This window comes from Vombatus ursinus, unplaced genomic scaffold (genome assembly GCF_900497805.2).
Source record: "Vombatus ursinus unplaced genomic scaffold, bare-nosed wombat genome assembly UNPS02014814.1, whole genome shotgun sequence".
Classification (NCBI taxonomy): domain Eukaryota; kingdom Metazoa; phylum Chordata; class Mammalia; order Diprotodontia; family Vombatidae; genus Vombatus; species Vombatus ursinus.
In genome coordinates this window covers 9,639,279-9,656,852 of record NW_020954592.1, presented here as the reverse complement: position 1 = coordinate 9,656,852, position 17,574 = coordinate 9,639,279, and the positions used below count along the sequence as shown (strand labels likewise).

Genomic DNA, 17,574 nt, shown 5'->3' with positions numbered 1-17,574 from the left:
TCAGGTCTTATCAGGATTTGAAGATATGAGAAGATGGTGGGTTATATCTCTGTCTTTGGAAAGAATTCCAAAGAAAGGCTGCAGGTAGTCTTCTTGTTAGGAGTTTTAAAAGAAAGGGTTTGTTCTCCAGTGGGCCGCCAATCCAGTTGGCTCAATAAATCAGTCATGAACAATCACTAAGTGTTTATCTAGTACCTACTTACTATGTGCCAGCTTCTACTGGCTAGTGCTAAGTGCCAGACAAAAGTGACACAGACCCTGCCCTCAAGAAGTTTACATTCTAGCAAGGGAGATGGGCACATATGTAAGTATATATAAGATATATGTGTGAGACAGACACAAGGTAACCTTGGAAGGGAAGGCAGTAGCAACCGGTACGCCAGAAAAAAGAGTCGTGTTGTGCTGAGTCTGGAAGGAACCCAGGGCTTACAAACGGTGGAAGTAAGGAATGAGCTGATTTCAGGCAGAGAATGACCTATTCAAAGGCATAAAGACGGAGAGTGAGTGTTATATGTGAGGAACAGCAAGAAGGCCATTTTGGCCACAAGTAAAGGCTATAAAGGTAAGAAATTTGGGCCCGGCAGTTGGGTCATGATGTGGATAAACAGCCTGGACTTTCAGTGCTTGTTTGTGTCATGTCGACTTGGTAGATCCTGAGGAAAATTGAAACCCACCAGAAGGAAGGGTTGCTTGGTTCTCTAAGAATCCTTAGGTTACTCCACCATAATCTCCAAGGAGGAGCCCTAAACCAGTGGTATGCTGGTAAATATTTAACAACTAGCTCTTTGGTAGGGGAAAAATCATGTGCCACGCATTTTAAAATTCAATATGCATTATTAACTTTTCTGAAGTCTAGATACGGAGAAGGAAACGGCAAACCACTCTAGTATCTCTGCCAAGAAAACCCCAAATGGGGTCAGGAAGAGTAGGTCACAGCAGAAACAACTGGATAACAACAAAAAAGCCTAGATAATCAACAAAACAATAAATCAGTCTCTGAATTGTAGCGCTGCCAATTTCTGAGGGACACTCTCCCTGAAAATTTAACAATCAACTTTCTTGGACCAGCAGGAGCTGGCTTCACATCCTACTCTCACACCCTGGGCTGCCCTATAAATCAGGTAGGTCCGGTATTAAGTCTTAAGGGAGATGGGACGCATCTGAGTAGGAAGACTAGGAGATTGCATAAAGCCTTTCTGTCTTCTGTTAGAAACGAGCCTGTTTTTTACTTAATGTTTAGTTAATCTGAAAGCTAGAATAAATAGTCACCTTGAATCTGACATTTGATAATGGTTATTTTGCTATAAAATCGAGCGACATCATTATTGAGTCATAGTCACAATCTCTGTCAACCTCTCATTTCCCCCAGACAATTCTCTAAGATTATGAATTGCTTGTACTAATGAAATCACAGTTTAGGTCCAGAAAAAAAAATTTTTGTAATACAGCCTCAGGTATAACTGACTACATAACTTCCTTATGTGGGATGTCACCAAAAGAGGCTGGTTCTCTTCACTGGAGCAATATTGATTTTGAAATGATCAAAAGAGAACAAATAATACACTGGGTGAACTTTGTAGGGTTCTAATGCTTAAGCTTGTATCACTTGTTGTACCAATGTGGTTCTTACAACAATTTAATAAATTAACACAGTTAATTTATTAAATTTATTAATTAATTTTACCACATAGGCACAGCTAGTACTCCAGTAACTCAGATTTGTTTGTTTGTTTGGTTTTTTTTTTGTTTGTTTGTTTGTCTGTTTTTGGAGTAATGGGGAGGAAGTCCTAGAAAGTATATTATTCACATTCAGATTGGTGGGCTTTTTTTACAATTTTAATTTTTAAACAAGGCAATCTTGTGATGGGAAAAGTCCACTGAAAAGTCTGCTGATCTGGGCTCAACTTTTGGCTCTGACCCTTACCACCTGTGTAAATTTGGGCAAATCACAGACTCTTAGAAGGAATTTCAGAGGCCATCTAGTCCAACTGATACCTGAACAAGAATCCAATCAACATACTTGACAAATGGTCCTTTCGCCTCTACTTGAAACCATAGAATGTGGGGTAATCCATTCGTTGTCTCCTATTGCAGCCTTCACCACTTTTAGACAGGTCTGTTTGTTAGGAGATTTTCCTTTTATTAAGTAAAAGGAGATCTTCTTTCAACTGTCACGTATTTTTCTTGGCTCTAAGCTAAGACCAAGCAGAACAAGGCTAATCTTTCTTCTTCATAACAGCTCTTCAATATTTGAAGAAACTACTATGTCCCTCCTAAGTCTCTTTTCCCAGGCTAAACATCCCCAGTTCCTTCAACCAGTCCTCATGATCTGATTTCAAGTCCTTCTACCATACTGGTTGCCTTTCTCTGGATTGACCCCAGTTTGTCAATGTTCATTCTAAAATGTACTACCCAGAATTGAACATTGTAAGTGTTCAACTAGATTTGAGTGCATTGGGATAATCACCTCCTTCATTGTGAATTTTTGTTGTTCTTTAGATGTTTCACTTGTGTCCAACTCTTCATGACCCTATTTGGGGTTTTCTTGGCAAAGATACTGGAATGTTTACCATTTCATTCTCCAACTCATTTTATAAATGAGGAAACTGAGGCAAAGAGTGAGGTTCAGTAGCTTGCCCAAGGTCACCCAGCTAGTAAGTATGTGAGGTCAGATTTGAACTCATGAAGATGAGTCTTCCTGATCCTAATGACAGGGCTCTATCCACTGTGCCACCTAGCTGCCCATTGTGAATACTCTTCCTTAATTAGATTTGAAAGATTAAGTACTCAAGATGCTGTCTCTCTCCACCCTGCCTCACCTCCCCCCCCCATCACGCCCCTCCAGGTATTTTGCCTTCAAAGTGAGGAGTTACCATGTGAAAAGTGGAACCTTGATTATAGCCTCCTGGTTAAAAAAAAAAAGCATTAATGTTTTTCATTAATTCAAACATATAAGTTCTCATAGGTTTGGTTAATTAAGAAAAGTAAACTAATTTTTTTTTCACTCTATACTCTTTATATAAAAAGAGGACTTTGCTGGAAGAAACCAATAATAAATATTAAAGAGGGACATATTGGTATGAGGAAACATTAGCCTAAAATAATCTATACTCCTAAAATGTGGAAAATAAAAAGAAAACACATATGTGTTTTTATATAAATCTGCTTCTCTTCAGCTGTCAATGTATCACTTCTAGTTTTGGCTTCCAGAACTAATTAAATTAAATTTGATAAACATTAATTAAGCACCTATTATGTACAAATCAACTCATATGTGTTTTCTTTTTATGTGTATATATATGTATATGTGTATATATATATATTTGTGTATATACAATATATGTGCTTTTCTTTTATTTTCATATATGTGTATAAATAGTGAAAAATAACACTGATTATCAGTACCCCTCAGGTTTTTATGTCAGATTTTGGGGAAAATATGTGGCCTGTATTTAGACCATTGCACTATTTTAAAAGGGTATACAATTTAGAGCAAGATTTTGAAAAACATAAATACCTAGGAACATTTCTGGAAGCAGCTAGGTGGTGCAGCTGATAAAGCACTGAGCTTGGAATCAAGAAGACCCATCTTCATGAGTTCAAATCCAGTCTTAGATACTCACTAGCTAGAAGTGGACCCTGGGCACGTCACTTAACCCTGTTTGCCTCAGTTTTCTCATCTGTAAAATGAGCTGGGGAAGAAAATGGCAAACCACTCGAGTATCTTTGCCAAGAAAACCCCAAAATGGGGCCATGAAGAGTTGGACATGACTGAAATGATGAGCAACAACAGTAACATTTAAGCACTAATCTTGCATTTTTAGTAATCACTGCTTAGTCTCAGAATCAGAGAACCATAGAGTTGGAAGGAACCTGAACAGTCATCTAAGAAAGACATTCTTGACTGAGACTATCCTCTATAATATCATCAAAAATCAGTCATCTAGTCTGTCTTCGAAGACCTCTAGTGAGGGGGAATCCACTACTTCTAAAAATAGCCCATTCCATTTTGAGATAACTCTTGTTATTAGGAATGATTTATTTCTTTTAGGGGATTGCTCAAGTGAGTTCACTGATCAACCTGATAATATTATAGAAGTTCAGCCTTTGTTTGGAACTTTGTAACTTCTTGTGGAGAAAGAACATGGGACATGCCCTTTGATAACCTCATTGGAAAAATTAAAGTTATATTCTGGGCGTTATGAATAATTTGTTTGGCTTAAGCCATTGGACACTAGAGCCACCACTTTTTGTTGCCCCTATAGAAGAGTATCATTTGTAGAGCTTTTCCTTTTCATCTTTTTGGGGGAGATCCAGAGAGAGCTGAATTCAATCCTTGTAAGCCCAGAGCCTGTAGTGATAGATGAGATGTAATGCATATCAAACTTAAATCTGCTTCTCTTCAGCTGTCAATTTATCACTTCCAGTTTTGGCTTCCAGAACTAATTAAATTAAATTTGATAAACATTAATTAAGCACCTATTATGTACAAATCAAGTGAACTAGGTGTTGGGGATACAGACACTTAAAGAAATAGTCCCTGTCTTCAAGGAGCCTACATTCTTTTGGGGAGGAAACAACATATATGCAAACAAGTAAATATAAAGTAACTTGATAAAGGATACAGCATTAATAATTTGAGAGATTGGGGAAGACTTCAAGGAAAATGTGATACCTCAAGAAGCCATTAATGAGAATAAGGATTCTGAGAGACATCATTGATAAAAAATTGTATTCCAGGCATAGGGGATAACTTGTGTGAAGGCACGGGAAAAGGAAATGATGAGTTCAGGGAATAGCTGGTTGTCACTTTGTTTAGAAGGTAGAAAGTATGGAAGGAGAACATATTAAATAACTTTGGAAAGATGAAATTGAGCCACATTTTGGAGGGAAGGATGGATTGGAGACTGAATTAAAATAGCTAATATTTGTATAGCCTTTTAAAATTTGGGAATCACTTTATATAATCTCATTGAAACCTCACAAAAGCTCTATTAGCAAACAAATACATAAGCAAACTAATACATGTAATAATAATATGATTCCTGATTTTACAGGTGAGGAATCTGAGGCTCAGAGAAGCTAAATGGTCATATTGTTGTTGTTTGCCCTTAGTTCTTTAAGAGCACCATGTGATCAGGAGTGTGATGACTTGACTTACAAGAGACAGGGCTGTGCAAAGTCACCAGCCACACTCTGTCCCCTAGAGTCTTCTGGGTCCAATGGCAAGCTATATCAGGATGTCTGGAGATGGCCCTGGATGCAGTAGGAGACTTTGGCCTTTCTAAGCTGAGGTCTTTCCCAGGTCTCATTTTGTCTAAGGCAACAACCATTCAATGATTAAGGATATGTAAGAAATGAGGCAAAAAATGGCCTCTTTTACCTAGTCAAAAAAAAAAAATCAGTCTGGGAGGGGAAGACCCTCAGAGTTTCTGCCCAAAACAGAAACAATGGCTATTTATACTCATGTTGAGTCATCAAAGACCAAACAAATGGTCATATAATTAATAAAGATCAGAACTTGAATACAGCCTTTTCTGATTTGCAGTCCAACACTCTAACCACTGCACCACAGTGCCTCTATGGAAGAAGCTAGAAAGGACTAAGTCTAAGTAGAACAAGTCTAATCTCCCTCATGACAACTTTTAAAACCTTCTGAACACTTCTATCATTACCCAATTTGGTTCTCTATCCAAGCCTGAGGAGAGTACAACTTCTCAACTCATCCTGAAGCCATTTGCCTTGTAAGAGGCTTCACTAGGATTTTTCCATGATTGTGAGAACCCTAGTCAGTTTTTATATATTCTCTGATTTTACATAACTAATTTGGTATCGAAATTCTCAGGTCTAAACAACATTCTCAGGGCTCTTGAATTTACAGTCCCACCCCCTAACTTTTGTCTATACAGGCATACCTCAGAGATATTGCAGGTTTGGTTCCAGAACACCACAATAAAGGGAATTTTGCAATAAATTGAGTCAGATGAATTTTCTGGTTTCCCAGTGCACATAAAAGTTATATTTACACCATATTGAGTTTAATAAGTGTGCAATAGTATGTTTTTAAAAAACCAACGTACATGTCTTAGTTAAAAATACTTCATTGCTAAAAAACAATGCTCACCATCATCTGAGCCTTCAGCAAGTGGTAATCTTTTTGCTGGTGGAGGGTCTTGCCCTGATGTTGATGGCTGATGACTGATCAGGGTGGTGGTTGCTGAAGGCTGGGGTGGCTGTGGCAATTTCTTAAAATAAGACGATAATGATTGACTCTTTCACTTGAACACTTAAAGGTCATTGTAGGGTTATTAATTGACTTAATTTCAATATTGTTGTGTCTAAAGGAACACAAGAAGAGAGGGAAGCAGGGACAGTTGGTGAAACAGTCAGAACACACGCAACATTTATAGATTAAGTTTATTGTCTTATATGAATGTAGTTCAGAGTACACCAAAACATTTACAATAGTAACTTCAAAATCACCGATCACCATGACAGATATGATAATAATGAAAAAGTTTTAAATATTGCTAGAATTATCAAAATATGACACAAAGACATGATGTGAGCACATACTGTTGGAAAAGTGGTGCTGATAGACTTGCTTGACACAGGGTTGTCACAAACCTTCAATTTATAAAAAATATAATATCTGTGAAGCTCAATAAATCAGATCACAAAAAAACGAGGTAAACCTATAAGTGATTATCTGCTTATCTCAACCACACACTGGTGAGTAACATTTAGCTTCCTAAATGACTCTCCCCACGTTCTTAGTTTCATTTTGTCAGAGTTCCACCTTTCTCTTCTGTGTAGGTTGGCAGAAACTACAAGGGAGAAGAGATTATAGCCACACCTGACAGAGCTCTGGGTAACCCTGGGTTTGCAGGATGGTATCTGAGAATCTCTGCCCCAGGCATCAGCTAGCATGTTTCTTAACTGACAACCTATCTGTGTTACTTGGCCTCATTATGTGTTCTATGGAATAATGCAATGGACTGGTCTTCCTCCTTTAGTAGCCTAGATAAACAAATGGAATTTCATAAGAAAACTCTGGGTGCAAATGAAATGGCTCTCATTCCAGACTCATGATGTGAGCACCCAACCAGGTCTTAGGGTAGGGTATATGCACTGATATGTACTAGAAAGAGAAAAACTGGGAGACTGGAAAACTTCCAATGAGGAAGCTTGACAAAAGCAAGACTAATCCACTTTGCTTGGAGCAGGGCAGTGTTTGGTACATTTCCACCAAAGAGAACAACACAGAAAACTGAAAATAATGATCAATGCTGAGGAAACCGTTCTCCTAGTTCCCTATGGTGTTTACTCTTCATGTGGGACTCTATATTTGAATATGGCTGACTGGAAGACATTATGTGGCACAATAAATGCTTTTTGACTGATTAATTGATCAGTAATTTGAGCACTGATAACACAATGCAGATTCTTGTCTGTAGTACAAGTCCTCTTGACTATTATTGTCCAATCAGAAGGAAATTTCACAGCCCTCCCTTAGGCTTAATTTTGAGTCCTTTGAAGCTACAGTTTAAGTTTGCTGATTGATTTAGGTCCTCATACATTTGCTCTCTGTAGCAAACATCTTTAAATATGAGATACATTTGTTCTTTGTTTTTAAAGGGACTACCTTTTATATAAAAGGCAGCTGGGGGTGCCATAGTGCATAGAGTGCCAAGTTTGGAGTCAGGAAGACTCATTGAGTTCAAATCTGGCCTTAGACACTTTCTAGCTGTGTGACCCAGATGTACAGTAGGAATAAGAGTGTGGAAACATGACCATGTGTATCATGGTAAATTTAAAACAGCAAAAAGCAGCTCTATCTGGGAAAACTTTCATGTCGCCCTGGGTCATCCCTGGTACTCTGCCTTCTTTGTTCTTTTTCTAGATAATATCTGGCCTGACCTAGGGTTGGCTTGGTAGAGAGTAAGCTCCCCTGAATAAGATCTATTTCCTTCTATGCTATCATGGACTGCTCCTCTTTCTTCAGTATCTTGGTATTTTCTCAGAGGTAGAACTGTCCCTCAGGATAGTCTGCCACCCTACAATTGGCACAATCAGGCCAGGACAGATCTGCTACCTTGTATTTGGGTAAGTCACTTAACCCCATTTGCTTCAGTCTCCTCATCTATAAAATGAGCTGGAGAAAGAAATGACAAACCACTCCAGTATCTTTGCCAAAAAAACTCTAAATGGGGTCATGAAGAGTCGTACGTGACTGAAAAATGACTGAACAACAACAACAACAACAACAACTCTTATGAAAAGCAGCTCTGGCCCAGTGGATGGAGAGCTGGCTTCAAGTCAGGCCTCTGACACGTATAATGGCTATGTGACTGAGCAAGTCATTCTCTCACTCTCCTGGGCAATCCTCTTAAGACTGAATTGCAGATAACAGCAACGCTGTGTGATGATCAACTATGATAGACTTAGCTCTTCTCAGCAATACAACAATCCAAGACAATTCCAAAATACTCATGATAGAAAATGCTATCCACATCCACTTAAAGAACTATGGAGTTTGGATGCAGAGTGAAGCATATTATTTTCACTTTTTTGGGGGTTTTTTTCTTTCTCATGGTTTTTCCCTTTTGTTTTGATTCTTTCACAATATGACTAATGTGGAAATATGTTTAACATGATTATACATGCATAACCTATATCAGTTTGCTTGTTGTCTTGGGGAGTGGGGAAGGAAAGGAGGGAGAGAGAAAAATTTTGAACTCTAAATCTTATAAAAATGAATGTTGAAAACTATCTTTACACGTAATTGGAAAAAATACTATTAAGGAAAAAAAAAGACTATATTGCAGAGAAAGGGCTGATCTTTATGGGTAGAGTTTCGTGATAAGATAGTCCCTTATACCATGTTCCTATGGTAGTGCTGTTCAATAGTGTCTCACACCAATGAAATCTCAGGTCTAAATCCTATTCTTATTATGACCCTATATAGGCTTAGCTCATTTAAAATTTTCAAAACCAATAGGAAATTTAAACTATTAAAAATAAAATACATTTATTTACCTCTAGCTAAAATCGTATTATCCATTTAACTGAAATCAAAATAAAACTTACCCATATGTAATTCACTCAAGTATCAAAGCAAATTACAATTGAATTTTTCATCTGGAAAGACAGAGCAAGCCACTAATTCTCTGATTTCCAATGGGCAGGAATTTTGCTTCTATAATCTGACAAATACAGAAAAAAATTACTTTTCTTATTAAAAAATTCCATTTCCTGATATATTTATTGAAGGATAAAGTATGTTTTATTTGGCATGAGTATATGCAAACTCTAAGACCTTAGTCTTAGATACAGGAAGAGCTTGGTCAACATTACTGTGATTGCTCTTCTTCAAGGATGACACATAGAAGAATAAATTGCATGTCATAAAATATGTTCTTTCAAACCATGGTAATAACCTCCCTATGTAACAATAAATCAAATGCCACAAATCACCTTCCATTTTGGAAGTTGTGTGAAGGAAGGTAAAGTAGTAAGTTTACAGCAGGGTGATAGCTATTGTAAGAATTTATGGTAGACTAATGCCATACTTGAAATTCCTTTGCTTTTTCCTTCCTGATCTGTGCTTTCAATAGTTTAGGGAACTCCTAAACTATTAGGTAACTAAAGCAGGTAAGCAACTCATATAATCTTAGAGAGCTGCCTAGGATACTGAGAAATTAAGTAGGAAGGAAAGGAGGAAGGAAACAAGCATTTATTAAGTGCCTACTGTATGCCAGGCACTTTGCAAAGTACTTTACAAATAGTAACTCTTTTGATTGTCACAACAACATTGGGAAGTGGGTGCTATCACAATTTTATCCCAATTTTTCAGTTTAGGAAACTGAGATAAACAGAGGTTAAATGACTTGCTCAGGAACACACAGCTTAGTAAGTGTCTGAGACTAAATGGGAACTCAAGTTCTTCTGACCCTAACCACTACACCACCTAGCTGCCTCTGGTTACTCCATGGAAGTGACACAGCCAGTAGGTGTCAGAGGCATGGCTGGAATCCAAGTTTTCTTTACTTAAGACTTGATGTCTAACCACTGTACCAGGTTGCCTCTTACCTTAAATGCATGATTAATACATTTAAAACTTGTAAGACATGCTGTTATTAACTAGTACTCTTTGAAGTATTACAAATGTAAAAATATAAAATACTTTTGAAAGCTACTTTTCCCTTTAGGGAGTAGTCACTGGGAATTTTTATTTATTAACATTTTTAGAAAGATGTAGGGGCAGCTAGGTGACGCAGTAGATAGAGCACTGTCCCTGGAGTCAGGAGGAACTAAGTTCAAATCTGGCCTCAGACACTTGACACTTACTAGCTGTGTGACCCTGCGCAAGTCACTTAACCCCACTGTCTATCAAAAAGGAAAAAAAAACAAACTAGAAGCAGCTAGGTGGTGCAGTGGATAGAACACCGGCCCTGGAGTCAGGAGAACCTGAGTTCAAATTCAGCTTCAGACACATAACACACACTAGCTGTATGACCCTGGAGCAAGTCACAGCCCTATTTGCTTCAATTTCCTCATTTGTAAAATGAGCTGGAGAAGGAAATGGCAAACCCCTCCAGTATCTTTGTCAAGAAAACCACAAGAGGAGTTATGAAATGACTAAATAAGAGCTAGGTGAATGCATTTCTTCCAAGTCTAAATCTATGAATCCATAAATACAGTTACTGTCCTATCACAGCCAAAATTCTGGAGAAAGTTGTCTATACCCAATGCCTCCCTTTCTCTCCACTGTCTCTCTTTTCAAACCCCTGGCATCTAGGGTTTTCTTTCTCACCAATCTCCTGAATCTACTCTCTAGAAAGTAACCTCAAAGTCATCTCAAAGTCATCTTTCCACTCACCAAAACCAGAGGCCTTTTTTCAGTATTTATCCTACTTGACATCTCAGAAATATTCTTCCTGTTGACTATTCCTTTCTGGACAGTCTTTGATTTGAGAACCCTCATGCTTTCTCTCTTATCTGCTTTTGCACTGTCTCTGTGTCACTGACTCCTCTTTGTCTTTCTGTAGAGGGCTGAGATGGAGTGTGTTCCTAGGTCCAGGCCAGAACTTATGTGAGGCCTGTTCCCCTGAGAATATGCTCACAATCATCTGTAACGGCTCTCCAGCACCCTGAAACCATGATGTACTTGTAGATAAGAGTTCCTATAATTGGAGGCACAGAGCCTGAGAAAACAACATAACCCAAGGCACAAGAACAAGGCTGATAGCTTCTTGGCACGTAATTGTGGTTTAAGGTTTTATAAACCTTTCCCTCAGATCATTAAACGGACTGCTTGCTTGCATCCCGCCTGACCCGTGTCTTTTCTTTCACTGCGTCTCCGAGCCATTTTGGGAGCGCGGGCCACTCCCTTCACTTGGCGCCCGAACAGGGACCTGACTGAAGCCCGGGAACAGACTGGTCCTTCGGAGAAAGCAGCCCCCTTGAGAAAGGAGCTCCGCGCTAACGCACAAGGTAAGGGGAAGGCTCGGAAGAGCTACTTCGGCAGCACTTTCATTTTCTCCCGAGCATTCATACAGGCACAGCGTAGCTCAGCAAGTATCAGGCTTAACGGGGAGTAAAGCTGTGTTTCAGAGCTTAGCTCTGACTAGTAAGGAACAACAAAATGGGACAATTACAAATAAAAGAAAGAGATGAGCATACTTACGTTAGAGTATTACAACAACTTATGAAAGAGAGAGGTCTTTACTGCAACACGAAACAAATGAAGGAATTTTTGTCTGTAATTTACATTTGTTCTCCCTGGTTCCCTAAAGAAGGAACTGTAGATATAAAAAAATGGAAAATAGTAGGAGAACAGGTGGATGAATATTATCAAACTGCAGGCCCTGAAAATATCCTAGTTTCACTTTCTCCTTGTTTAATGCTATTAAACTTTGCATGCTATCACCCACTGAGACAGGACAGGTTCGAACCTTTGATCAGGGCACACAGATAGAGGAATTGGAACAAGAAAGTGATAAAGCAAATATAGAAAGGGAAACAGATCCTACTTACACAGTAGAAGGGTTTAATAATCCTTTGGCTCCCCCTGAGGTATCAAGTCCATGTTTTTCTCAGTGTCCCTCTTACTGGCAAACTTCTTTGTCAACAAAACTAAAAAATAAGCCTAAATCAGTACTAGAAAGGGCATTCCAACAAGCTAGCCAGAAAGGTGAAGACATGACTGAATTCATAGGTCATGTAGGATTTTTTTCAGTCCTTGAGACCCCTAATCCTAATGACCCAAATGATCCTATCAGAGAATATGCTTCTTTAGATCTTAAGTTGATTAAAGAATTAAGAAGTGCAGCCACCACTTATGGGCCACTATCCCCATATGTACAAACTTTATTGGATAGTATTTCTAGAACAGCTTTAACGCCACATAATTGAGCCAGTATAACTAAAATGTGTTTGGAACAAGGTGAATACTTATTATGGCAGTCGGAATACCATTATCAATGCAAAATGCAAGCTAGAGATAATGAGAACAGGGATGTCAATGTTTCGTTATGAACAGTTATCAGGATCAGGAAACTATACTCTGCTAGGCAATCAATTAGGATATCCTCTGCATCCTTATCAGCAAGTTCTACAGTGTGTCCTAAAGCCTGGAATTCATTGCCAGGAAAGGAAGATAAAGGTGCTTCACTTACTAAAATTTTGCAAGGACCCATAGAAACTTTCCCTGATTATTTGGATCGCCTTACTACAGCAGTTATTCGTGCTATTGGGGACAGCACCGCATCAAAAATAATAATCCAACGTGTGGCACGTGAAAATGCTAATGCTGACTGCAAGAGAGCATTTGCAGGAATAACAAAAGACACTTCAATAGATGAGACAATTAGAAAATGTTCTAAAGTAGGATCTCAGACTTATTATATAAATGAATTGACAAGTGAAATAAGAAAAATGAATTTACACCAAGACACAAGAAATAGAAAATGTTATGGGTGTGGTAAATTTGGTCACCTCAAGGCACAATGTAGGAACATAAAAACGCCTCCCCCTGGACCAACATCTGTGAGGCCAAGAACTCCGTGTCCACAATATAACAAAAGATTTCATTGGAACTCCAAACGCAGGAGTTCGGGAAGCTCCCAAAGGGGCCAACCCCGGGCCCAGGCAACAACAGGGGCTATGACTTTACTGCCCCCTCGAACAATAAGTCAACCATATCATGGGCAGGAACACCAAGAATAATAACTATGAAGTCAATACCTTTGTATTCTGACATTTCAACTTCCATAACTAGTGACATGAGTCATCCTTACGGTCCTTTAACCCAATCGCTAACTATCCCTCAGGGGTTTATTTCCCTACTATTGAACTCACCTTCAATGGCATTTTCTGATCTTAATGTAGTCCCTCAGCTCTTTCTCCCGTATCAAAAGGTTACTGATATAGTTCTTTATGTTGCTCTTCCTCATGAACATAAGATACTCAGGAGAGATCGTATCGGGACCGCTACTCTTATTCAGCTTGATTAAGGTGAGGTACCGAAAGACATAAAGAAACAAAAGACTCCCATACCCACAAGTGAGGGGCGAGAAGATACTCCTCACATTTTTTGGTTGCAGCAAGTACAAAGTCAGAGGCCGGTTATGAAACTTAAAATAGAAGGAAAAAACCTTTGAAGTTATTAAAGATACAGGAGCTGATAAATCTATCATTAGTCAATCACAATGGCCTCCCACATGGCCTCTTCGAACTAGTGATACTACAATGTGGGTTATAGGTTCTATATCTTAACCAGAAAGAAGTTCACAATGGTTAACTTGGGAATGTGAAGGGAGGTCAGGAAGAATTAAGCCATGCATTCTTGCATCATTACCCCTTTGTTTATGGGGCCAAGATGTTTTAGAACGAATGCATGTAGTCATTAGAACTGATACACACACACATTTTTATCAGGGGCTGCTGCTGAACAGCCATCTTTAAAAACAGCAGACCCTATTCAATGGAAAACAGTAAAACCAATCTGGGTCAAGCATAAGACTGATATACCTTATAATCCTACAGGCCAAGCAATTGTAGAATGCTGCCATAGAGATATTAAAACCCTTTTGACTAAACAAAAGAAAGGGGGAATTGAGGATAGGCGAATACATCATAGAATTGCTTTGGTCTTATATACTGTTAATTTTTTGACGCTTGATAGTCAAGGGTTGACACCTGCCTATAAACAATTCAATAATGAAAAACGTCACTTCCATGATTCTAACTTAGGAATGGTTCTATGGAAAGACCCAAAGACTGGGCTGTGGCAGGGCCCATCAAAATTGCTAACATGGGGGCAAGGTTATGCTTGTATTTCCACAGGACATGGGGAAACAAGAGGAAAAGTTATGGGTCCCAGAAAGGAACATCAGACCTGTCTCAACAACTAAGCAAAATGAAATTGGACGACACACACAACAAGATGAGACGACCCAGATGCCAACGACCCTGAGATGACCAAATAAGAAGTTACTACAAAACTTGATTATGTTAACCATGTTACAGCTTGTCGAGACTGTGGAGAGTATAGAACAATGATGGGCTTTTATGCATAATCCGCCTTGGGTGAGAATTGTTACCTGGGGAGAAACAGTACCTGAAATAATCATGGTTGGGAATGGCTCAAAGTACTTTTGGGAATCAACTGGATATCAATAGGAACATTAACAGTTCAAAACCTGTTAAGTTTAATTTTACAGGATTGGCAGGTGATCCTCCGATTTGCTTTTCCAGAAACACTTCTGTGAAACCCTGCATCTCATTGCAATGGATTACAAGAACTGTGTATCTTGTTCCGAACTCTTGGGTTTTGGCTGGAGCACAAACATTTAACATAACTATGTTAGGAATTCTAGGGAAAGAGCAACATAATGGAACATTGAGAAGAAGTAAAGCACCCTTATGTCATAATAATAAGTCATTGGAGTAGTCGAATGCATCAGCTACCACCATTTATCTATTGTCAGATTCCTTATAGACAAATATATAGTGATAGTGAATTGCTCAGAGTTGGACTAGCTAAAATCCTGAGTCTCCTACTACATATGGAGGTTGGGTAATACCTGAATGGATCCCAAATAAAGGGGATCCTGAGCTACAAACTTGGAAAGCTATGGCTGCCTTAGATAATGTAACATTTTTGACTGATTATAACCATACACAAACTCATGTACATACCAATCAAACAGAAACAACCCAATCATGGGCATGCTTAGGGAATAATTATGCATTTATGACAGGAAGAGAGGGTAACGTAACTGTCAATATAACAGGAGAAGGATGGAGTAGGATATGGAACGTGCCATGTTTCAGTTGTACTGTTACTGAGTGTATAGGGCAAATGGTGAGAAGTCAAGATGTTGTAATCATAATTACAAGACCTGTATTTGCCTTAACCCCTGTAAATGTTTCAGGATGGTTTGCTTCATCAGCAGATCACACGTTTCATCAACTAATATTAAAGACAAGACAAAAACGATGTATTAGTTGCATAGTATTAGGAATTACATCTTATATCTCTTATATAATATATACATGCTTATATCTCTACTCGCTTCATCTACTTCTTTAGCATTATCTGTAACTTCTATACAAAATCAGGTTCACCAAGGTCATTACTTGGAAGATCTATCAACAAATGTGAGTAAGGCACTACAGATACAAAACAGAATTAATAATGATATTTATCACAGAGTCAATGCTCTAAGACAAACTATTTTAGCCATAGGAAATGAATTGGATATTCTGGAAACCAAGATGACTTTCAGATGTGGTTATAGATTTCACTTTATATGCATTACTCCTGTACCTTATAAAAGCTCCAAATATAATTGGACTAATATAAAAAATCATTTAAATGGAGTTTAGGACAATGGTGTTATTGCTCTAGATATCGATGCATTGAAGCAGATAGCTGGTGATATTGATAAAGCATCTATTGAGATGTTGAATCCTACAAAAACAGCTGATGAGATCTGGAAGTGGTTTCAGAATGTTAATCCTTTTGAATCTGTATACCATTGGCTTATTGCCTTTGTGTCTGATCGTTCTTGTTATTCTCTTTTTGGCTCCTTTACAATTTCATTGTATATCTACCAGTGTAAAATGGGTAAATACTCAACTCCATTATCTACATCTACAACAAAAGAAAGTGGGAGATGTAGAGGGCTGAGATGGAGTGTGTTTCTAGGTCCAGGCCAGAACTTATTTGAGGCCTGTTCCCATGAGAATATGCTCACAATCATCTGTAACGGCTCTCCAGGACCCTGAAAACATGATGTACTTGTAGATAAGAGTTCCTAGAATTGGAGGCACAGAGCCTGAGAAAACAACAACATACCCAAGTCACAAGGAATGAGGCTGATAGCTTCTTGGCATGCAATTGTGGTTTAAGGTTTTATAAACCCTTCCCTCAGATCATTAAACGGACTGCTTGCTTGCATCCTGCCTGATCCGTGTCTTTTCTTTCACTGCGTCTCCAAGCCATTTTGGGAGCGCCGGGCCACTCCCTTCATCTTCCTAAGCCCTTAATGTTGGTTTTCCCCATGCTCCTGTTTTTTTTCTTCTTCTCTCCTCTCTCTACACTTTCTCCCTGAACAATTTCATTCACTCCCACAGTTTCAATTCACTTTTATGTAGTTGACTCCCAAACTTAGTTTTCCAGTCCTTAACTATTTCTTAAATGCCAGACCTGCATTTCCAACTGATGGGGTCTAGAGGTTTAGGGATGCTGGAACCCCAAAATCACAACATGCAAGTCCTGCCCGAATGAATTTGACCCAAGCTTTTTTTCAGCCAGAGACAAGGTTTATTAAAGATCCGCCATATTGGCCAGACTCTTAAGGAATCTGAACATTTCATGAGCTATTGGCTAGGTTCTTAAGGAATCTCAGCACCTTAATGGAGACAAGATGGACCTTATATACTAAAAGACTGAGGGATCTAGGAAGGATCTTGATGGTAGTGACTGGAAGGTTGAGAATGGGGTCTAGATAGGGTCAAGGGTGGGAAGTAGCCAGGGGCCATAGGGAGGTAAGACAGTGGAGGGCTAGGCTAGGTTAAGGGTAACAGAGAATTAGGAGATTGGGCATAGGTGACAATGAAAGGCAAATTGATAGGATTATAGCCTCAAGGGAACTGCCAGAGACCTTCTTGATCAAGTGGGAGAATTCAAGAAGAATCCTTTAGTCAAATGAGACTCAAATTCTTTTTGGAGTAAGGGGCAAAGGTCTCGGCTTGGTCCTGTACCCCATCACAACTGTTTACCAGATATTTCTACCTCTATGTCCCACTAGCACCTTAAACTCAACATTTCCAGATTATCTAACCCCCAACCTGGTTTCTCTTTCAGACTTTGTCAGTGGCAATCATCTAGTTCTGATATTGTCTTCCATTTTCTGCCTTCTCCCTCCCTGTTCTCCAATTCATTTGTCATATTTAATTAATGACCAAATCCTGCTTATTTTATCATCAAAATATCTGTCACACCTGATCTCTCCTTACTATTCACACCACGACCATCTCATAAACTGCCCATGGCTACTTGCA

The 17,574-nt window shown here is 38.8% G+C and overlaps 1 long non-coding RNA gene across 1 annotated transcript; it reads left to right on the top strand.

The window, feature by feature from the left end:
• The first annotated feature begins 11,068 nt into the window (after positions 1-11,068).
• On the top strand, positions 11,069-16,468 carry LOC114022980. The gene is made up of 2 exons (XR_003566728.1): positions 11,069-11,496; positions 14,350-16,468. It is a non-coding gene; the product is annotated as an uncharacterized LOC114022980 (long non-coding RNA).
• Positions 16,469-17,574: the final 1,106 nt, after the last annotated feature.